Source organism: Octopus sinensis, unplaced genomic scaffold (assembly GCF_006345805.1).
Source record: "Octopus sinensis unplaced genomic scaffold, ASM634580v1 Contig18953, whole genome shotgun sequence".
In the NCBI taxonomy this organism is placed as follows: Eukaryota; Metazoa; Mollusca; class Cephalopoda; order Octopoda; family Octopodidae; genus Octopus; species Octopus sinensis.
Genome location: NW_021836131.1, coordinates 15886 through 41553, shown reverse-complemented (window position 1 = coordinate 41553; position 25668 = coordinate 15886). Strand labels below are relative to the sequence as shown.

General features: G+C 32.0%; 1 non-coding gene across 1 annotated transcript; it reads right to left on the bottom strand.

Moving 5' to 3' along the window:
* Positions 1 to 19698: 19698 nt before the first annotated feature.
* On the bottom strand, positions 19699 to 19769 carry Trnag-ccc. The gene has a single exon. It is a non-coding gene; the product is annotated as a tRNA-Gly (tRNA).
* Positions 19770 to 25668: the final 5899 nt, after the last annotated feature.

Below are 25668 nucleotides of genomic sequence, written 5' to 3'. Positions count from 1 at the left end.
GATCTTTAATTATGCCAAAAAACAGCAAAATATTTGGATGTCGTAATTTATTCCAAACTAGCTCGGCAGCTCGCTTCGCTCACCGCGACCTAGCTCCTGCGGAGGGCCTGTTTCATCAAACAACTATAAGTTTATGTAGATGTATAAAACTACCTTGTTTAATGTAACCCTATTCTATCGCCTGTTGATAAACGATGTTGTCGTCCGTCCTTCCTTGGCAATATGAATAAATTTTCTCTTCTGCCTACCCTCGAGCATCCCACATACAGCTGTCCAAGTGAAAAGCACTCACTCTCTAAAAATAACCCAACTACCTTTAATGACTGTCCCTGGGCCTTGTTTATTGTCATTGCAAAACTCATCCTCAAAGGAAATTGCAGCCTTTTAAATCTAAATGGTAATTCATCAGAAATTATCGGAATTCGTGGAATATAAACATCCTCACCTCTATACTTACCTGTTAATATCGTCGCCTCTATTACGTTAGCCATCAAATTTTTGATAACTAACCTCGTTCCGTTGCATAATTTAGATGGCGCAAGATTTCGTAATATAACCACTGGAACGCCTATCTTTAACTTTAAAAGATAATTCGGCATTCCAGAGGGATCTAAGGAGTTTAAAAATTCAATCCGGTTGAATTTTTAGAAAATAACAAAAAAAAATAAAAAAAAACAAATAAAAATAAATAATTTAAAAACAAAAAAATAAAAAAAACAAAAAAAACTTTAAAAATTTGTAAAATAGTATAAACAAAAAAAATCTCTGCCGCCACGGCAACAACCTGTCTAATTTTTTAACAGCCAATTAAGATAATGCTTAAAAGCCTTTATAGTCCGGAGATTTAGCTTAGTGACCTTGATTAGACAAACCACTGGCGGAAATGGGGCAGGCAGAAATGGACAGGCGGAGATGCGGCAGGCAGAGTAGCAGCAGCCAAAAAAGCGACACACAAAAAAGATTAATTAATTACCTTAAGCTGACCGTTTTTTCTTCAGCTTCGTTTTTCCTACTTCGGTTATCTATTTAAAAAATTATTTTGAATAATAAAAAATATTTGGAAAAAGAGGCATACAGAAAATAATTCTATCTTTACGAAAAACTTCTTTTCTTAAGGTCGTCTTCCCTCCTTCGGTTATCTATTGAAAAAATTATTTTTGAATAATAAAAAAGTTTAGGAAAAGAGGCATACCGAAAATAAATTCTAGCTTTACGAAAAACTTAACTAAATAGTTAATATTTTTACGCAAATTCTTCTGATGGCGCTGTCAATTGGTGGTAAATTGTGTTAATGATTGTGCTAATGTGGTTTCAACTATCAAAGTGTTTTTCAAAATCTGTTAATTGCACACTCTATTCAAGGTCGTGCGTCAATTGGTGGTAAATTGTGTTAATGATTGTGCTAATGTGGTTTCAACTATCAAAGTGGTTTTTCAAAATCTGCTAATTGCACACTCTATTCAAAGTCGTGCAATCTGTAATTGCACATTCTGTCAAAGTCAAATATGATAATAGCTTTAATTTTGATTCATGTCGATAATGGTATATGCATTTAATTTTAAAGAGAAAAACATAGGATGAATTGAATTTCTTTCTCGCGAATAATTAGGAGTTCATCAGTGCTAATATTCTCGCTGTCGTTTTCATCAAGGATATTCTTAATACGTGAGATTTTTGCCTCGAAGGTTTTAATGGACCTCATCATGAATGTCGAGGACATTAACGTGTTCATTTTAATCAAATGCAGAAAATAATTTTTTGATTTTTGGCGGGAAGGTTTCAAGGACCTCATCATGTAAGTCGAGGACATCGTAGTTGTTCATTTTAACCAAAATGCAGAAAATTTTTTTTAATTTTTTTTGGGGGGAAGGTTTTAAGGACCCCATCATGTAAGTCGAGAACATCGTAGTGTTCATTTTAACCAAAATGCAGAAAATTTTTTTTAATTTTTTTTTTGGGGGAAGGTTTTAAGGACCCCATCATGTAAGTCGAGGACTTCGTAGTTGTTCATTTTAACCAAACTTCAGAAATTTTTTTTTAATTTTTTTTGGGGGGAAGGTTTTAAGGACCTCATCATGTAAGTCGAGGACATCGTAGTTGTTCATTTAACCGAAATGCAGAAAATTTTTTTTTAATTTTTTTTGGGGGGAAGGTTTTAAGGACCTCATCATGTAAGTCGAGGACATCGTAGTTGTTCATTTTAACCAAAATGCAGAAAATTTTTTTTAATTTTTTTGGGGGGGAAGGTTTTAAGGACCTCATCATGTAAGTCGAGGACATCGTAGTTGTTCATTTTAACCGAAATGCAGAAAATTTTTTTTTAATTTTTTTTGGGGGGGAAGGTTTTAAGGACCTCATCATGTAAGTCGAGGACATCGTAGGGTGGAAGATTCTTGGAGGAGTTCATGATTTTAAGCTTGTTCCCCATTATTGGCTAATTATAAGGGGGAAAGATTTTGACAATTTATCTGTACTTTGCCAATTTGAAATTGGTGTGCACACACAGACAGACAGACACACACCATACCATTTTATTATTAAGATTGAGACCTTTTGAGTTATTTAAAATATTTAACCTCCTTGATGGATGAAGAAGTCAAATCGTCTTTCAGCCATTTTACTTCTTTGATTGCGACCATTTCATTTGTTTTGAGAATCTTTCCCTATAAAAATAAGATTACGATTAACAAAAACCAAATATACTTTTCCATATTTTCCTTCACCGATAAGCTTGTCATAAAAAATTTCGTTTTTTCCAAAGTAAAAAATATTTTGTGAGATACTTGTTCTGTGTAGCTTTTTATCTATAATCAGATCGTTCGTACTCCATTTTTTTCTAAATTTGAATAAATTATTTTTACTTTTTATTCCACATTTCTTATTATTGTGAAATGATAAGTTTAAATAACACAAATGCGGTATTTTAATTATTTATCAATCCGCATCGAGATAACAAAAAGAGGACATTAATTTTTTTTTTTTTTTTTTTTTTTTGGGGGGAAAAATAATTCACATTATAATTTGCTATGTTGTAAATAATTTTACTATTTTAAAGCAAGCATGGTTCAAATATAAAACATCATTTTCTCGTCACATGGGTGACTATGTCGCTATGGGCAGCCAGTCCTTTTACGTGTTTCTATGGAAACCGCAGAAAAGGTATTAAATATTGAATATAGCAATTTATATATGGAGAGTGTAGATTAATCAATTATTCTAATTTAAAATTACATTTGAATTATCTTTTAAAAATGGCTTACCCAAAAGTATATTAATTTTAACAGCGTGGTTACTCACACTTTGTGATGTCTGGGTTTAAGGGTTACGCCAGAAATATTAACGAATACAATCAAATTAAGGAAGCGTTAATCGGGATATTCCCGGAGGATATGAATGCTCGAAGCAAACACCGGTTGGCCAAAAAGGCTTCCAATTTTTGTCAAAAATGTCTGAAGAATCGTCAGCAGAAACATCATTTAATTTCGAGTTAGGGTTTGGGTTAAGGTTAGGGTTAGATTTTGAATATTTATGTTGTCACTTGCCAACGTTAGGGTTTGAGAAACATCATTTAATTTCGAGTTAGGGTTACGTTAGGGTTTGGGTTAAGGTTAGGGTTAGATTTTGAATATTTATGTTGCCACTTGCCAACGTTAGGGTTTGGGTTAAGGTTAGAGTTAAAGTTGTTACAAACTTTGCAAAAAATTTGATGTAAATTATAATTTGCTAATGTTGCAATTTATATTATCAAAAATAAAAATAATTCACATTATAATTTGCTAATGTTGTAAATAATTTTACTATTTTAAAGCAAGCATGGTTCAAATATAAAACATCATTTTCTCAAAAATTTAAAGTTCAATCATTAGTTCGCATCGTTTGTCTTTATATCAGTAGGCCTTTTAGTAAATATTTGCTATGTAGTTGCCATGGAAACACGTAAAGACCAGGTTGCCCATAGGGGTCTGATCACCCATGTGACATAATACAATTCCAAATTCAAACTAATATTAGAAATATTAATCTTTTGTAAAAATGGCTCTCGAATCGATAGATTCGAATATATTAATAAAGTATGCTAAAAATAGTCTCTCAAATGACTAAAGTTGATCAGAACAATAGGTAATCATTAATCATTTGTCCCTATCATTTCATCACATCAGAGAATTTTGTACTATTAAAATGTACGCTATGATCCATTAATTAGCGATACTATGTTACTTTCCGGATTGACCAAATTAATAAATTTGGGCACATAAGAAAGTACAGCTAAGCACAAAAAAAACATGTGACATTTATTTTATTATATATTTAGTAATAAATTATAATTAAAATTTTACAATATAAACCAACTATATTCAAAACTAACTAAACAATATTTAAATACAAAAACTTTCCTATAATTTAAGTTTAAGAGAGGCCGACTGACTCTAGAATGGAAAGGAAACCTGCCGACACAAGAGCCCTATCGACAAGGTCGTTAAGTTGATTACGGGGAGGAATTTTACAAGCACTATTGTTACATTCCCATATTGAAAATATTTTTATTTCCAAATCTTTAAAATTTTTTGGCGAATTTTGCAATAATTTAGTCTTCTTCATCGACCAAACATGTTTAATTCGGTTAAAGTCAGGTGATTGAGATGCCCATGCGAAAGTTTTATATTTTAAATCATGCATATATTTTGTTGGGTGGTTTAGTTTTTGTTGTTAATATATTTTCTTACTACTCGCAAAGTCTGGCAAGAAGCATTATCTTGCTGCAAAATAAACGAGTTTAACTCCATTTAATTTAATGTTTTACTATTTCTTACTATTTTAACGACTTGTTCAATATAACAGATGACGTCCTCGTCCTAGACACCTCAAAGGACGCAGACTTCAGTAAGAAGGCTTGCCACCTACATTGAAGTGATAAAGGAGTGGTGCACCAGTAAGCGGCTCTCGTTAGCAATAGACAAATCCGCTTATCTACGAATTAACACGAAAAAGTCACCAAATCAAAGTCCCGGGCCTCTAGCTGAAATTGACTGCCCCAGCTGCATATGATACCTGGGGCTTACAATAGACGCTAACCCGAGTTACTGTCTGCATGTGAAGAAAAAGAGAGCAAAAGCAATTGCTCTAGACAGCAAATAGACGTTTCTTCAGAAGAGCTCGACTGCCTAGAGCAGTCGTCTCGTTGTATCAGACGTCAAAAATTTATTTTACTGTCTCAGTTTTTACAATAAAATTCTGTTTGTCTTCAAAATGATAGATTAATTAACAAGTAATGTTCAAAACAATAGACTTTCGTAACTTGATTAATATAAAATGAGATCGGTTTGCCGTTCGTTAAAATGCTCAGTTATCTAAAGATTGTACTAATTCACGATTGTGAAAATAAGTCAAAATTTGGACAACGGGAAATATTAATCGGTTCAATCACCTAAAAATTAAACAAGGTTCAAATAGATAGAAAACGATTTTATATGGTTTCTATATCCTTTAAAGATTTATGAAAAAGTGGTCTGACAAATGCAACTCTGAATAGATTCTTTTAAAACCTACCAACCTACTATAACAATCAATGCCAGTTAAAATCCATAAGGCAGCACTCCAGTAAGTGATCCCGTCTGATAAAGTTAAAAGCATTAGATGCGTCCAGTTTGACCATGATAAACTCCTTGGAAGATTCTTACAGCTCACGAATGGATGGGTCGCGGCCTCGCAACCATTGGAAACCCCGACACCAAGTTGAGCGGGCACAAAGTTTGGAGACAAACAGGGGACAAACAGCATGACAGAAAGCTTAGCGAAGAGCCTCCGAAAAACATTTCCCACAGCGATAAGTCTTACGCCGTTTTCCTTCTTCCCGAGGGCAGTAGGGTTTGCAGAAAAAAGATACCGCGAGCAAAATCAGGAAGCGAACTAGAGATAACACGGTTAAAGAGATTGGTAATTAAGCGTAATAGTTTCCGCCCAGCTTCTGCGGTCATAGGAGAAGTCAAGTCTTTTAGATGACCGGGTGTCAAGCCATTTACCCCACCGCTGCTGCCTGAAGAAAAACTCCTCAGGGTTTTCAGCACGACGGCTTCCGTGGCAACGAAGGGATTGAAAGCAAGGGAGCCAGGGGACGGCTGAGAAAAAAAGAACTTGTTGAAGCGTTAATTACGTTGCGCGCTGTTGTTGTTCTCTAATCTTCCAATTCTTTTTCTAATTTCCTTTCATATCAATTCTTATTCGTGTTGTTATTTTATTTTACCAAGTCAATTGTTTTTCTGTCTCTATCATCCCTTCTTATTCTTTTCTCCCAGTAATCCTTTCTCAATCTATTACCTGTTTCGATCTTGTATTCTTTTATGCATTTTCCTAATCCTATTCCCAATCCTGTTCCACTCTGCATCATCTGCAACGTGGTTAACAAAAAAAAGAGAGACCGACCTTGCTCTTCTTGCACGCAGTTCTTTCATGCGTTTCTCTAACTCGCCGCAGTTCAGAACCCCTTCCAACCTGGGTCTGTCGCGCCTGCCTTTCTGGCGCCTCATCATTGCCAGCTGGCTCTTCCAGCGAATCTCTGTCGCCGTGCTCCGCGGAAACTACCACTCGATACGCAGCGCGGCGTCGTTGAGCTGACCTCCAGGCTTTCATCTATCGCTCTACTCATTTTCCTTCAATTAATTCATTAACTTTCTTGTTTCCTTTTTTTATTTTATTAATTGAAAACAAATATAAAAAGAAACTAATTAGCTAATAAAGCCATCTATCATTTTTTTATTTATAGATACTTGTAGTTATTGATTCATTTTCCAAATTTGGTGTTGTTGACCTAGCTAAAAATAAATCTACTATTAAGATTTCTTCTTTATTAAAAAAATATTTGTACACAATTGGCCCCCAAGTTATTTTACAAACCGATAACGGAAAGGAATTTAAGAATTCCCATCTTAATGAAATTTGCAAAAAATGGATGAAAAAAGTGACATAGAGAACTACATGACTTGGACATAGTTTGCCGCCAATAGTACAAGAACAAAGGCTGTCCAGTACTCTGATGTTACCGAACAAAAAATGCTCAAAAAACATATGGAAAAATTTAAAATTGGGGAAAAAGTTGTTCGAAGAGTTAAAACAGACAAAAATAAAAGGACCCGAAAGCGGTCTCTAAATGAGCACCTGGATACAGGAATATACTATGTCAAAGGATTCTCACCTACTGGCATGGTGATATTGGAGCCTGAAGAATAATATGATAAAAGTCCTTTTTTATCTATTTACGATAATGGAAAATCCAGTGAATATTAAAATGACACATGGAAAATTTACTTTCAAATGACGACGACCTCAATGAGGCCCGCGAACAAGAATATAATAAATTCTGGAGAAAAAAATGTTGCAACGAAGAATGTGGAGATTTGACGAAGAATCCAATGAAATTAGAGCCCAGGTACTACAACTAAGGTTGAATTTTTCTTAATTTAATTTCAAGACAAGATAGCGATGTAAACATTCGAAAAATTCCTTTATTTGAGGAGTTGAAATAAGAAAATTCAGAGTTCTGGAAAAAGGAAACAATATACAAAATAGATAGCACAAATGACAATCCCATTGGTTATGCAGATGCACTTAAATATTTGGAAAATATTGAAAAATATTTTTTGCAAGAATCTGGTGAACATATTCACCTAATTACAAATTTGAAAAATATATTGGCAAAAATTAAAAAGAAGGAACCTAAAATTACCGATTACATGACACATTTTTAATTAAACAATTTTTTTCGTTAAATTCATTTAACGAATGCTCAATTTTCATTTTCGTTAAATGAATAGTCTACTGTATATAAGAAGATAGGGAGATAATCGAAGGAGTGAAACCCATTCACGATTCTTCCCATTCCCCCCGTTGTACTTGAACCTCCTTTAAGGAATAAATCTGAACGTACTAACCTTCGTAATAAAGTCCACGCCAAGCTTATGAAAAATGATGTTAAAGCAGCTGTCCGCCATGTGGCTTCCGATGACATTGTTCTACCTCCGTTGGAAGAGCTTCTCGAGTCACTCAAACTTAAACACCCGGCTGCCCCCACCGACCTCCGTGCTTTGCCAGTCCTCTCTGGAACCCCTGATCGTATCCCGGAAGTACTCAGGAACCAACTCAGTCAGGTTCAAGAGGTCGAATCTGCCGTTCCACGAGGCACTTATGACCGAATTGTGAAGAGGCTTGGCACTTCGCAATTATCGGAGGGACCATTATGTGGGACGATAACACAGGAAGAGGTTGAAAAGGCAATTGCTGGGTTGAAGAACAATATCCCTCGCGATAGTACGCTCTAATTCTTTCTCGATCGCGTCGGCTTCCCGTCCATGAAGTTTAGTTTCGGATTACTTTTTATGTATAAAAATGAAATAGGTAAAAAATCGAAGGAGTTCACCATTCGAGATTATCTAAAATTGAATAATTTAATTAAATTTATAATAAATTTCAAATAAATAATAAATTTGGAATATTAAAATTATTTTTTTAGAAATAAGTAAATGAAAGAAATTAAAGGAACTAAATCTAAAAATATCACAAAAAGTATAAATAAGTAAAAAAAGGAGATTAAAAGAACAAAATCGAAAAGCATCACAAAAATTATAAATAAGAAATAAGTAAAAATGGATATTAAATGAACTAAATCGAAAAATATCGCAAAAAGTATAAATAAGTAAAAAAAAAAGTAGATTAAAGGAATAAAATCGAAAAATATCACAAAAATGATGAACTTTCAGATAATTAAATCATTAAACGAAATACATCTTAAATTATTCCTTCTGAATCCAATTAGGATAAAAAAATAAAATGTAGCAAAAAATTAAGAGAGCACCACAAAGTAAATCAACAGCGTGTTCACACGTGGCTTAATTTATTAGGTATTAGGTTTGCCATTAAAAATTAAGATAATTGACAATAATTAATGAAAAAAACTTTATTTTTTATTACAAACCAGTTTTGAATGTCAGTAATTATAGTAATTTTGTCACGTTGCATCATGTGGTTCACCAGTTGTTACAACTGTGAAGGCGCACAGAATTCGAGAAAGCACTCTTCCCAGCTGGAATTATCCAGACGACAATCCCAGGATCTCAGCCCCCGATGGACGAAAGGCTTGAGCATTCTGCTTTCGGGCGATGTGGAGGAAAATCGAGATTCTATCTAATCATACTCCAACTGAACATCAATGGAATAAAAGGGAAAGTTCTTGAATTACGGACATCCCTCAAAAAACATAACATCAATGTAGCTGCCTTGCAAGAAACCAGATTAACACCTTCCTCTATTACTCCCTCATTCCCGGGATATAACTGTATCCGCTTATGCCGGTTAAACCGACTTGGCGAGGGCCTTCTGTTTATTATCAAAAACGGTTTTATTATCACTATACGGACTCCACGGATGACCCCCTTCCGTTCCGCACATGCATTGGGTCCAGAGTTTAACATCGGGAAAAGCTGAGAAAAATCTTAAGGATTGTTAGAATCACCTAATTAATTACCCTAATTAACTCAAGAGTTAAATTAAAAAATGTTAGTAATTACTACCTTATCAGAGAGCAAGGATCCAATAATAACCAGATTATTGAAAAGGTGATTTTAAATCAATCAATCTTGGTTATAGCAATTGGAAACCTGATTGCTAAATTGGCAGCGAGAAGTGTATGTCCCCGCCTCAGCTCAGAATTTCCACCTTACTTACTCCGGGTGGGTATTGCCAACGGTTGCGAATTCGACATCGTCAATTCATTTCTTGTACATCAATCTTTCCTGGTGATACAACTACCCGAATTAGCAGTCAAATTGTTTTTGCGGTGCAAGTGATTTCATTGGTCATTGCTATTCTAAGTTTGGTGGGGCGATTTTATGCTTGAAAAATTAAAAATTTATACTGTTTAATCTAAAAAAATATTGTTGTCACCACGCCTCGGAAAATAAGTAAAAAGTAACTAGTAAAAAGTAAAAACAAATACAGAACTATAAGGAATGTTTTGCACAGATTGTAAAAGACATAAATTCCTTCTACAGTCCTGGAATTTGGATGCCGCGTACTAAAAATGACTAAATTGGTTAAATAAATTTTTAAATAATTTTAATAACCATTTAAATTATTGATAGAGGGTTATAAATTAAATAATCTATTTTTCACTAAAAAAATTAATTAATTTTAATTATCTTCTAAAAAAACTGCGACCACTTCGACAAAAGTACCTATAAAGCAATAAAGTTTAACTCTGGAAAGAACATCTTAGTTATTAAATTTCTGTTTTCGTTATTTGTAGTGTTTTACTCTATCAACCTCAACCTCTTAGGGCCCACGTATAGTGCATGGATGTGCAGATTCATGTCAACGCGCAGTCTAGATTCAGGGACTACCAAAGTAATGACAAAGTAATGACAAGATTTAGGTCTATATTTAATTTGCCTAAAAAATCTTGCGGAAATTTATTTTTCAAAGCCTCTTTTAAAATTCGATATTTTAAAGCAGCAGCTCCCAACTTTAATGTGGTTGCGAAACCCTTTTATTTTAATTTTTTTCTGATGAGAACTTTCAATTAAATTATTGAAAATTTCATTTCATTATAACCAAAAAGGATTCTTTGACACCAGAGAATAGCAGTGAAAGAATACAACGATTACTAGTAGAATTTAGAATGTGTTTATTTTTAACAAAACTCAAGAAAATTTTCCGATCATACATTTAGCTCTACGTCAGTGCGTTTCCTTTTATCTCTTCCTTGTATCGAATTCTTAATCACCGTCCAAACGGGGATGATTTTTTTTCAAATTTCCTAGCACACTTTTCATAGGCAAGATACTCCTCTTCAAGGGGACCTCCGGTAGATCTTGCCATCGCTAAGAAGATGTGCTGTCTTTCTGTAAGATGGTCCATTAATTTTATGACGTTGAGTGTATTCTCAATTCCGAAATCTGCGTAATTTTGTCACGTTTCAGTAATATCAGTAAGCACTGGTTCTGTACGACTTTCAGTTTGTTTTGTGCAGATATTGACAATCTACCAAAAAAAATTTTTAATGATTTCAGGTTCACCTACATTAAAAAAATGACATTTTTAAATTAATAAAATACATGAAAAAATATAATATAAATCAATATGAACAGTTGGAATTTATAATTAGTATTTTACCCGTACAAGGTATTTTAATCAACTAATAAAACATTGTATTATCATTTTTAATTCTTATAATTTTTATAATTTATTTTATTAAAATAAAAAATTATAAATTTAAATAAAATAATTAATTCACGTTTTTTTACGTAGTGCTGAATCTTTTATTAAAATAATAACCAAATTACCTTTGAAATGGACGGTAAATTTTTTTCTAGTTAACATAATCTAAAGATACTGAAGAATACTATTCAGACGAATCATCAGAGACCTGTTCTTTCAAAGACTACCCAAACAAAAATTTCGATACAAAACCAACGAGCGGACCATCCTGTTCAGAGGAAGACATTCAGTCAAATTATTCCGATTATGACAACGAGAGGTTTCTATATTCTCCGTAATACAATCACAGTGTCTGTTCTGGAATAAAACGAGTCAAAGAACTTGAATTTGTCACATCTACAGGCATTTTCTTATCATAACAAACACAGGAAAGAGAATTCCTCCCAAAATCATTACTGAAAATGCAAATCAGTTGGAAAATCTTAAATCTAAATCAACACGTTTCCAAATCGGTATTTTTTATTGATATAACAGAATTGTACAACAAATTGTTGAAATGTCGAATGAAAGTTCAGCCAATTCTGGCAAATGTAAATTCTCTGCCACAGAAACATTTATTTAGTCAAATTGAGGGGTGTGGGGACCTCGAGTTGACCCAACAAATTGAATCCAGTTTTTAGATTTTTTAATGTTTTTTAGTTAGGGATAAACTAAACTGTTTTACCGATTCATTTGAAAGTATTTTGAATTCAGTTTGTTCGTCTTTTTTGGAAAAAGACGTTGAAATTGCCGGAAATGAGTTTCTTGAGGATTTTGATGTTAAATTGAAGGATTGTCGGTTAAAAAATAATCATTATTTTGTAGAAATGGAATTCTGCAAGATTGGTTTGATAAGACAAGACTTTCGGTGGCTAAAATGCCGAAAAAAGACTTTTCCAATTTCGAAAAATCTCCAGTAGTCCAAATTGAACAAATCATGTCAGATCCGACTCGCTTAATCAGGAAAACTCAAATGAATCGATCAAATTGTCGTGTAGTGGGAAAGATTGACCAGTCAATGCCTTTGACACGTGTCCAAGACTTGAGAAAGGACGGGACTCTTTATCAATATGACACAGAGATGTTTGACGATTCGGATTTCTATCAGAGACAGCTTAGTGATTTTATCAAAAAGAAGACGGAAGGGTCTTTGGATTGTTCACAAGTTGATAAGTTTGTGTGTTGGTGATGAGATAGGAATTATTTGGATATGCGTAGTCGAGCTCAATATAAAATGGATAGACCTGTGGATGTGAGAGCTACAAAGTCGAGAAAAATAAGGTTTGAGGGTTTTGTTGTTTTTAGATATACGGTTATTAAGAAACTTGCTGGATTTTTTGCGCCTGTCGATACTAGTACGTGGACAGATGAGTCAATGTTGGTTTTTTTAATTTTTTGTTAGGAATGAACTTTTTGGCTCGTTGTTTGGAAAGACGCTTTAGTTATTTTTTGTAATTTTTTTGTACATTTAATTATTGTAATTAACACGATTTGTGAATAGATTTTGATTATTACAATAATTTTGCTGAATAGTGTTTCCAGAGATGTTTGTTGAAATCGAGATGACGGGAATACATTCAGTAAATGTTTATAATAGGCGGAAAATGTTATAATTTGATTTTAATACAGTTGATATAAAACCCTTTGAATGAAACGTTGCTAAACGACAAAAAATATTTTATTTTTCGGAATTAGTAAGTTTTTAATATCGTTCAATGTAGTTAAAAGTCGTTCAAAATAAATGATATTTAATCTACTGACTTTTGTGGGTGAACAGTTATCTTCTGACTAATATGAGTAAACAATTCATTACGATTCATATTGCGATGGTACATATTGTCATTCCAAATGAAGATATGTGGCAGGAGTGTCAAAGATACGGCTCGCGGACAATCTAATATGCCCCGGAAAAAGTTTAAAAGTTTATTTAAAATCTTGAATTATTATTTAAAACTAAATAAAAATATAGATTCAAGAATCTGGTGGACTTATTCTCGCCCCAGAACCTGCTGATGTCAGCATCCTCCTGAATCAATCGCCACAATTGCTGGATGCAGAGAAGTACCAATTCACAGCTGAGACTTTCGGTTCCTTGGAAGGAGAGGTAATCAGGTTCGTTCAGGAGATTTGGATATCTACATTCACAGGCGACGCCCACGAATCGAGATGGTTTATTGAACGGATATCCCTTGCGATAGTACGTTTTAACTCTTTCTTGATCGGGTCGGTCTCTCTCCCAGTAAAAAACTATCCTTTTTGACAATGAATGATATTGATTTAAAAAAATTTTTTTTAATTACAAATAAAAATTTATTACTTGAAAATAATTAATTGTTTAAATATTTTATTTAAATGAATATATTTTTGAATTTAAATTGTTATTTTGTTTCGTTTGGATGCATTTTTAAACAAAACGTAGAGTTGATACAGAATGCGGGTTATTCCAAAAAAAGTTGCAACTTAATATTTCTTTGCCGAGTTAAAGCATTAGCCTCACAAGAAATACTGTAGCGAATAGGATTCGCAGAATCAACTCAAGACGAAAATCAGTTCATTCATTATTTTTTCTATTGCTATTGACGAGAGTGCTGACATTATAGATGTGGTTCAGTTAGATATATTCATTTGTGGCGTGGACGAGGATTTGACGGTCACAAAGAAATTCCTTGATTTGATACCTTATAATGGACACGCCAAATGAAATATTCAAATCTCTTGTCAGTGTGTTGGATAGCTTTGCAGTGGAATGGGCACATCCTGTTAGTGTGGCTACAAATTGGGCTTCATCAATGTTTGGAAAAAAAACTGGCGTTGTGGCTCAATTCAAAGACAAGTTACAGAGAATGTGATTTTTGAATATTTCACTTTATTTTGCACCAAAATGTACTCTGCACCAAAAGGTTAAAAATTTACCATTTAATGGAGGTGGTCATTTTGACGACAAATTTTATCCTTGCAAGAAGTCTAAATCACCGTCAATATGAAAATATTCTCAGCGATATTGGTTTCACTTGGGGATCATTCAGAGGTAAGGTGGTAAGTCGAGGTGTGGTTTTAAAGTGATTTTTTTATTTAAGACAAGAAATTAAACACTTCATGTTTGCAATGAACAAAACTTTATTAGAATTTAATTGGTTGCTAGACTTAGCATTTTTGGTGGATATTACAAAACATCTGAACACCCTTAACAAAAATTTGCAAGGCCGAAATAAATTTTTGACACAGTATTTCGAATGCATACAAGCTTTCACCATGAAAGCAATGTGATAGGAGACACAATTGACAGTGTGAAACACTGAACATTTTTCTTGTTTAAAAAGTGTAAATTCCACTTTTCATAATTGATAACAAATGACGAAATTGATTAAAATACAAATTGGATCAAACCAATATAGGTTTTTTATATGGAGTTTTAACCAATTGAACTAAAGATAAAGCTCTAGAACAGGGGCCGGCAGAATTTCCGACTTCACAGGCCGGATTATAAAAATTATTGGTCTGCAAACCGGATAATTTTTTTACTTATTTAAGGCTAATATTAATTAATTGAATAAAACTTTATTTAACCAAATAACGAGTAAATTTTAATTGAATTTGCTGTTTAATTTTTCATATATTTTCAAGTATTCATCGATATTAGGTGCATAGGTCGTGGACGCTAAAATTAAAACATTATTTAAATGATTATCCGTAATTCTTGTTCTATGATTGTTTTTCATGTTTTTCATTTTTGAAAATAACTGTTTGTAAACAAAAGTACTTCCAAATAAAGATATCATTTTTTGGAATGGTTTACTAACTACGGATATTTTCCACACGATTGAACATACTTCTCATAAAATTCCACAATGTTACGGGGATTTAAATAAAAAATCGTTTTAGGAACATGATCAGACTGCAAATCTATAAGTTCCAGTTGATAGATTTCATTCGCTGAATTGATTTCTACATCGAAAGGTATAAAAAACATCTTAAATTCGTCCGAATGAGCTGTAAAGTCCGAAGTTTCGATTTTCGAATTGACAAATTTACAAATTAATCTTATTTTCAAATGCAATAAGTTGAGAATATAATTCATATATCAGCAGATTTTTTCCTTGTAAATTCAAATTCAGATCATTCAGATGAAAAGTAATGTCAACCAGAAATGCAAATTTTTCAAGATCATAAAAGTATGAAGCATCAAAATTTTTACTTTCAAGGAATAATCGTACCTTATTGTGGAATAAAAACAATCGTTTCAGCATCGATCACATGCTTAGCCATCTAGCATGTGAAAAATACGTTAGATCTCAGTATTTTGATAACTTCATCAATATTTGGTTTTAAATTGCTGCATATATTTTTCCGAGTGAAATAATTTTCGTTATCTCGTATCCGGCTCTTGTTACATTTTCATTATTTTCAATTTTTTTATAAGGCCTTGTTGAATTCGTAAAGTGCGCTTCAGTGATTCAATTTATCCTCACGTAGCTTTCCAAAATGCGGGGGTGCCCCAAAATCCGAGGGTGCCCCACCCCTGGGGTCAGCCCCAATTCGGGGTCGGACTGTATTTGAAATAGGAATAGCAACAAACAAAAATTTAATGTTAATGCTGATAAGTTTTTTTCGAATTAAATCTTGCGAAATAGTTTATTTTTTAATTAAAGTTTTTATTTGAGTTAATTATTAAAATATTGATTGAATATCTCGAAATAGTGGGCAGACCGTAGTTTGATGACGTCTGAAATATGCCAAAAGAAATGTAAGGACGGTACTCATGTCTAACAATGGAATTTATTTTAATATCTTTAGTTAAAATAGTTTATTCAACTAAATACTAACATTTGTTCAGGATAAAATGTAACCAGTCGCTCATGTGTATTCATCCACCCATGTCACAAAATTAGCTGAAATGAACAACTATTTATTATACTCATAAAATGTTCTTTTCAATGTGATGAAAATTATTCGACTACGAAAATCTTTTCAAAGATAATTTGTCATTATCAACTATTCCGAGTTATGGAAAAAACATGAAAAGATGTTTCAGTTACCCGTTGGTTTCAGATTTAAATATTCAAATCAAATTTTTTTAAGATATTAAATTGTTAAAAATAATTGTAATTTACTAGAAGTTAACAAAGCCATCCCGCCAACATTATTGATGTTGCGTTGCCTCTCACGATAGCAACGGAGATCAACTGGAGAAGCCTCCGGGTCTCATGTGTGTCGTGGCTTTTTAATGTGGCTAAGCGTCCAAGCTTCTTTAGGAAGCGAAGCGATTTCCCACTTATTCCTCCAGTTGTCTCGACCACAATCGGACGGAACATTAATTCCGTGGCCTCTAAAAAACATTCATCGGAAAATACTCTAGAAGTCAGTAAAGTAAGTGTTTTAGATCTTCTAAAAAGGTGGATTACAGGACATCATATAAATTTTTTAAATTAGTGATCGCTTGAATCCATCTAATTCATTCGATTCTTCTGCATCCACAAATCAGCTAAAGTTCTCTCCTTAGTAAATTAATTATCCATTTCCGATCTTTTATTGATTTCTCAATTTGTTTTATGTGGATCCCTATTCTTTGATTTCCGGATCTGTTTATTTTGACAACACTCATCTTCCTTGGACTTAAAATTAATTGTAGAAAAAATGTTAATTACATGTAATTAAAATCAGCAAGGGATAATTCTAATAATCCCAAATGAATAATAATAAATCTAACTTTCTAAATGTTTTTTTAGTGTTAGAAAGTTTTATCAGTTAGAATATTTTCCATTTGTCAAGATTATTTGTTTTTAGTAAATTGTGAGATCAGCTGTTTTACAAATTAATTAAAATGGACTATAAAATAGAATAATTAAGTATTTTTTCTTAACAAATGATCTTCAAATTATGAATTAAATTAAAAACGAAAATAATTCATTATAATCAAGGGCTTAGCGTCATTTTAATTAAAAATAGTTTCTCCCAAAAGAAACTATTTCATTTGTCTCAACTTTTAGATAACGTGAAAAATGAAGTGAACATCTAAATCTCGTAAATGCAGTTCTCTAATAAACAGTAACAACTACACCCAAATCACAAAAATGAATCGAATCAATCTATAATGGGTTCATAAAGTTACATGAAAAGTGTAGTGAATTCTATTTCACTGTAAAACGCTCAACTATTCAATAAATTATAAAAACTGCAAAATTTGTAAAACCACTAAAAGCTTTTTTATTTATAAAAAGAAACTAATTAACTAAGTAATTTTTTTAACTAAGTCCAGAGCCTTCGAAGTGAGCAGAGGATAGCACTCCACGCACCTCCTCCCCTTCTTTCTCCTTTTCTTTGGCACTTTTGACCTCATCACACACACGGGATGACATGGACTTTGCACTGGTGCATCAGTCCTAGCTCGTTTGCAAGGAAGTTATACTTCCTTCTTTTCTCCACTTCCACTGTCTGCAAATGGTCTAGGCCAGGGGTTCTCAACCTTTTTAGCTCAAAGGCCAAATCGATAATTAAGATAGCTTCGCGGGCCGCATAAAAAATATTTTATATATTTTATATTTTCCATTTTACTAAATATTGATTCGCATAAATATGTAGATTCATATATGCATTTGTGTGTTATATTTTTGAATTTGTCTGAGGAATTAATTCGTAAAAATTAATAATGGACGCATTTTTGAACAATGCCGCCAGTTCTATATCATGTTGTAAATTAATGAGTTCTAGTTGAAACTTGCAGGCGCATCCTTAATTTCCACGCTGAATGGAGTTGCGAATATTTTCATTAAAGGAAGGAATTCTTTAAAATTCTAAAAATTAAATTTATAATGTACCCAAAAACGTGCTTCAAATTGATTAATGAAATCACCAATTATGGATATGTTTAACCTTAAGAATGAATAATTAAATTTAAACATTATTAAAAAATTAAAAAAGTTAGTTACTCTAGAGGGGCCGCAAAAAAATCCTGGGGGCCACATGCGGCCCCCGGGGGCCGCATTTGAGAACCGCTGGTCTAGGCACTTGATGCCCACTTCCACGATAACGATCTCCTCTGTGAGTAAAGTAAATATACTTAGGTATCCAATTCTAATTAACTCTACGAAGTCCAAATTAAAGATTCCAGGCGGATTTTATGGATGTTAAAATATACAACGATTTTGACGATAGATATAATTAAATATTGACAATTTTTGACACGTACGGAAAATTTGTAATCTGCAAGATGTTAAAAAATGAAATTGCTTTTGACAATACTGAAAATTTGGTTTAAAAAGTTAGAAATAAATTCAAAAAAATTTTGTCAAATTCGATATTACCAAATTTTACCAAATGATAACGGGTTCAAATTCGAAAACTAATTTATAGATCAATTATTCAAAGAAAATAAAATCAAACATATTTATAGAAAAAAACCGTCCCATTCACGAGTTCTAATCAAAATAAAGAACAAAGTTAGATGCTAGCTAATATAAGTGTCTTAAAGGGTCAGTCTAACGCCATCGCCATCGAACTGCATATTAAATGGCGGTTTCCACGGAGCACGGCGACTAAGATTCGCTGAAAATCTAGCTCGTCTCCCTTCGCTCTTTTTTTCAGAGAGTTTCTCTTATTAATATCAGTCAGGAATTGAGTCGCGGCTTTGCTGATGATTTCTGAAGGCAAAAAGAGAAAACTTAAAAGCGTCAGAAATATGCCGGTATTTCGTCCTCTTTAGCCTTAGCACTCGCCGAGCCCGGGTTGCTGACAGTCTTGCCCAAGCGTAAGCAGATACCAATCCGTACGGATTCGTCGTCCAGTAGTAATCCTGTTCTGGGGATAGGAAGTGCTTTGAGCCAGTCTCCCGTATAATAAGGCCAGCTGAAATTTGTCTGACTTTGAACAAAGTTTTCGTTCGGTATTTACGCAGATTTCGTCCCAGTTCATTTGGATTGAAGGTAATCAAGACAAAAGTTAAGGAAATTATATTTGTATGTTTTTTATTTTTATTTAATTGGTAAAATATGCCCTCCCAGCACCATTCTTGAGGGGATGAAGACAATTTCAAACGACAGTACTGCCATAAACACAGCTACGAGGCTGACAAATTTTCAAACCAAACCTCAGGCAAAACTGTAATATTTAAAAGCGCAGTGTACAGCAAAAATCCAATGAATGAAAATGGCAATGAATTTCCCAGTTGAAAAATTTTGAAAATCATAAATTGACGTGGAAATATATGGAAATTGTATAGAAATTCAACTACCCTGCGAGTAAATACTTATGTGGTAAATCCTGCTCTTTAAACACTTTGAAGATCTCTTTTGCTAACCTAAATCGCATCTTTAATGCCAGAATGAACTTTAGAGTAATAGAATGAGTAATTAGAATTTTTCCGGTATGCGGCCTTGACATGAAAACCTATTCCGATTTCGACCTTCTGCTCTGCTAATAAACTAACAAAAATGAAGAATTTCTATCGATACAAAAAAATGCATCTGCCGGGAATCGAACCCGGTTCGCTCGCATGGGAAGCGAACATGATACCATTACACCACAGATGCTTTCTGTAAAAATTGAATTAATCCTGGAGACAAATAATTAAAAAAAGTTTATTAGACAGTGGGCGTAAAACACCCGTTTTCTAATTCCTCAAATTTTTCTCATTGTATATTAATTTTTTAAATTTATTATTTTTGTCACGATTAACTCTTATTACTTTATTTTAATTATTTTCTATCTTTTTCCTAGAGATATTTTTAATGTTTAAAAAAACCAGGTTTTGAATGAAATAAAACAACCTTTCTGGTTTTTATGTGAAAATTGTTTATTGAAAACATTACCAACTAATCCGGGAATAACTAAAACTGAATGACTCAATTTCTGTAAAAAACTAATAAAAATTAATTTCAATTTATCCCTGTAAATAACAACCATTAATAAACTTACAAACTAAAAAAAAACTATTTTAGTATTTTTCATCTTTTCGAATAAAAAACAGAAGTTTTAATATAAACACATTTTGTATTTTTAAAGATCTTTTAAAAAATAACCAAGAAGAGGCTCTTATAGTTAAAAAATAAATACTTGAACTCCGCCTGAATTCTTCACATTCATCGAATAATTAAATAATAAAACTTTTTAGAATTCATATTTCGATATAAAAAAATTATTTTTAAGACATGCAATAGTTATATTTTTATTGTTTATTCTAAACCTAGTAAATAAAAAGCAAATGTAATTATTGTTCTCTTCTAATTATAAATAGTTAACAAAAAAGAATTAATCAAAATCATAAACGGAATTATTAGTGAGATTAATTAAATTAATTAAATTCAGTCAAATCGAATTTTTTACATTAATTTTTCTTTCAAAATTTTTTCACGCGTGCGAGACTGTACAGAAAATTCTACGCAGGAAATCCTTTTTTTGCCTTCAAAAAAACCAATAAACACGTTAAGAGTCATTGGCTATATGATGAATATATATAAATACAATAAAATATAAACTGGGAAGTTTATTTTTATACTTAAAGCTGATTTGATTGTTTTCTAAAGGTGGACACTGCCCTGAGATATAATAACATGCGTCTTTTCTTTGAAAAATTGGGAAATGTAATTTATCCCCTTGCATAAATCCATCCACTGTGAAATTTCTGAGTAATCTTGCTAAAAATAAAATCGTTTCTATACGTATGGTAAGATTTATTATCATTTCAAAATCCTCTTCTCCGAATACATAACATGAGTTCATGTTACAATTTGTAACATCAATGCTTGTTATGAATGATGATTCTTGACATTCTTTAAATGATACTGACCCACATATCACATTAGACAAAATAAAAATGAAAATAGTTATTAACATCTAGATTTTAGAATCACAAAAGATGACCTAATTATTTTAATGTTGATTTATTCAAAAAAATTTTATTATTATTTAAAAAATCGATAATTTCATTAAAAAATTTAATTTAATTAAAAATTTTTTAATAATGCAATCACTATCTACACGGTTGCCCAATTTATTGAGCATTTTCTATTTGATACTATCTGATACTGCTTCTGAAAAATAAAAAACGGTTAAAATTGAAAACTGGTAGGAGTAAAAAAGGAATATTATTTTTATCGAATTCAAATTATAAAAATTTGAACAAGCTAATAGTAATCGTCCGTGGCTCTCCTCGATAAACTCAGAAAATTAAGAGTATGTTTCCATGATGTCATTACTGGAACAGTGGGATTCATCCGTAGTATAAAGATCAAACAATCAATTAAATCAAACACATCGGATAATCAATTAAATCAAATAATAATTTAACAAATATTCTAAAGATGACATTTCCGAATCGATATTGTGAGCTCCGAAATAGCATCTGTGGTGTGATGGTATCATGTTTGCTTCCCATGCGATCGAACCGTCTTGATTCCTGGCAAATGGGATTTTTTAGAGTTTGATTATAATTTAACATTATTGAATTAAACACATTTGAGTGCATATAAGCATAGAAAACTTATCTAAACCTAACTTAAGTAATTTTGGAGTTATTTTAGCACCAGTCTGTTTAATGACATCACACAAAAATAAAACGGGATTTATAAAATAAGTGAACATAAGGATTACTTGATTTTTTGAAATTTATTATTTTTTTCATATAAATTTTGTTATAAAATTTTTGTCTCATATCATTAAATTTTTTAAAATAATTTTTCCGTTCAATGTTAGAGTCTACAGACACACTTTTAAACTACCAAGAATATGCCGTTTATTGCTGTAACAAATACTATCAAAAATACGGTGATATTTTAAAAGTTGCTTGCTTGATTAAAGAGAAATTCGAATATAAATTTGGAAATCACTGGAATATATTATTCGGAATGGATTATTCATCAGATCTCACCCTAGACGAACACAAAACAGTTTTTCTCGAATGTGATAATTTCAAAATAATTTTATTTTCAGTAAAATGATTTTTTGGATTTATATTGTTATCTAATTATTACATTTTTGTGCAACAGCTTTTAATGATAAAATTGCGATACACTTTTAAAATCAATTACATTTATATTTTCTAAATAGAATGGATAATCCCGTGTAAGTTTATATTTTTCAACGATTTCTAAATTTTCATCAAGAAAACTAATTTATAAAATAAAATTAGACTATTTGTAAAAAAATGTTTATCCAAAGATCTTATAAGAGAATTTTCACTCGTTTTTAATGGGGTCGCTTTAAAAGATTCTCGTAACAGTTTTAGTTAAAGATTATTGAAAAATAATCAATCTTCAATGCCATTTAAATCGTATAAACAATGAAACTAATAAATCAAACCAAAAGAAAAGCATATTTAAGACATTTATGATTGATAAATTAATTTTTTTAATTGTAATGGTGCTTATTTTTAACTTCCAAAATTGAAAAAAATTAATATTTTCGACTTTTTATGGAACAAAATAATTTCAAAACTAGGTAAAAATTTTAATGCCGATTTTTAAGAAATTAAACATTTATAAATTTTATTGATTCATCACAGTGATGGAGAATCGGTCATACTGCGAGACAGTTCCTCTGGAGACAGTCCCAATGAGATCCTCTGGAACAGTCATGGCGTCTCTTTTCTCTCCAGAATGCGATTGAAATCATTCTTCTAATTTTTTCAAAAAAACCTTTGACATTACTTGCCTGGAACAGAAATAGAACAAATTTAACAATGTTAGGGAGAAAGGTGCAATTTTATTTTTCGAGCAGCGGCCAGAGAACAGGGAATTTTGACAACCGTCTCCGACGATGGCAAATGATTTTCAAGTTTGATAACCAATTTATAAATCAAATTAGAAATTAATAGTTATAAAAGTCATTGAATTCTTTTTGATCACGTTCATATTTATCCGTAGATTTTTTATGTTTCATTCGTCGGTTTTGAAACCATACTTTAACCTGTTTATCCGTTAACGTTGTTTTCTTGGCTAGTTCAGCTAATTTATCTTTTGATGGGTATTTATTTGTGGAAAATTCCTTTTCCATTTCAAGTAATTGAGCATTTGTATGACATTTGCGTGATGTTAAAGAATTCGCTAAAATTACAAAAAATTACAAACTGTTGTTTTTTTGATTCATCCAGGGGTATAATTTAGTAGCATCAGAATCAAATAGTTGATTATTAATCGAAATATTAGAAAAACAATTATTATGCTGATTAACATATTGAGGAAAAGAGTATGAATTATCCAAATCTATATTTGTGGTAGTGACAATTTCTTCATCATCCATCAAAATATACATTATAATACATTATAAACCTCATGTGGAAATTTGTTTTTATTTTTAAACAATCTATCTGGCATCTAGAGAATACAATAATTCGCGAATAATTTATTATAACTGGTAATTTTAATTAATCAAAGTGACAATATTTCTTTCTTTTTACAATTGCTTTTTTAATATTTTATTGTTTTTTGATATCTGGATCTCCAAGGAGAATCTATACGCTCTCCCTGACCAAATTTGACAAAAATTAAAGTTTTCTCAAAATTATAATGTTCTAGATTTTTCGGATATTTAAATTCGAAACAGTTTCTTCGAATGAAAAAACTAACTAACTGCTTGATCATCTAACTAAGCACTAAGTTCACAGTGTATACAAGCAGCGGCACTTCACACTTCTTCTTCCTTTCTTCTTCCTCTTCTCTGTTGTGTAGACAATCGGGAAAATGCAGTCGGATGTCTCTACTGACTAAATGTCAGGAAAAAGTGAATCCGAAAGCACAAAACGAGATACTCACAGAGTCCTCTTTAGATTTTAGCTAATTTTGTTATCAGATAGAAGATTTTAAATATTTCATTCAATAAACAAATTGAAAAAAATACTTTCACTTAAATATTTAAGTAAAGTTGACTTGGAGTAATTTAAAATTATTATTATTTTTGCAAAATTAATAAATAAAAGTGTTGTAATAATCATAAATTTAATGTCACTGATATTTATAAGTTGCCCCTCAGAATCGCAATGGAACAGCCATTGCTTCGTCCGCGGTTCTTGCTGTCCTTTGGAAATCAGTTCCCTGATTCTTCCAACGACTTCCAGAGATTTGTTGGTCATGACTGATATTTTATGAAAACTCTAGAAATAATAATTTAATTATAATTAATGAATAGTGAAATATGAAATTGTTAAATAATATTTAAATATATTTATAGCGCATTTCAATAAATTCTTGTTTTCTTGTGATTTTTTCATGTCTGGAAACCGAATTTCAAACTATAAAAATATGGGCAAAACAGGAGATGTATATTTTAATAAAATCTATAAAGATACTACGTCGGAGAAGAGCCGAAGCTTCTGTGGAACTTAGAAAAATTAAAAAAATAGAATTATTGGCTAAACGAAGAAACATTCAGGAAACTAAAAGTGATTGCGACATAGATGAAGTTAACTAATAAATGTAATATTTTGTAGATTCAATTTATCGGAAATTTACCCCAACTTTCCACAAATGCTCCTCGTCTGGAATTAGTAACAAAAATCCGTCAAAAATTGGTTGACGACGAAACAGCCACAGTATCTGAAATAATCAAATCAGAAACAATTCCATTTCTTATTGAATGTTTGACTTGTTCCGAATCGTTTTTTTACGATTTTAATATTAGTGATTATAAAATACAACTTGAAGCGTCTTGGGCACTGACGAACATAACTTCAGGGGATCATGAATCGACTAAAGCAGTCGTGGACTGTGGTGTTGTCCCTGTGATTGTTGAACGCATCTCTAAAGTTGAAAATGTGGATGTCCTTGCACAATATGTGTGGATTCTTTCAAATATAATGGGTTTTTAACATACAATTTATTTTTATTAAGGTGATGGGGACATTGTCAGAGATTATTGCATTCACTGTGGAGTAGCTGAAGCATTGATTTTTTAATTGGGAAATTTGACTCAGTTTTTTTTATTTTTATCAAATTTAAAGATTTTGTTGTCGGAGATGATTTCCTGGACTATTTCCAACATTTATCGATCTTCCATATCGCCTTTGAATGAAAAAACGGCAAAACAACTTTTCCCATATGCCGAGAAATTTTTTTACAACAAAAATCCAGAAATTCGTTCAAATGCTTCCTGGGCACTAACCTTTGCATCCAATTCATTTGAAAATAAACTCGGGATGTTTACTCCTGGTATTTAACAATGAGTAATATCAAGAATTGATACAAAGTTTGTTGTCAGTAATGGAAAGTGGAGTAAATTGTGACAATTTTTACTCTGCTCTAAGAACTATTGGAAATATTGTTATGGGATCAGATTCTGACACTCAAATGGTGATCGACGAAGGAGGACTGTCTGTCTTTATGAATTTACTTCCCGAAGTTGACAAATCATTGAAAGCGGAGGTCGTTTGGATCTTATCGAATGTCGCCGCTGGAAATGTTAGTCAGAAATGGCGACTTCTTCAAAAAAATTGTCATT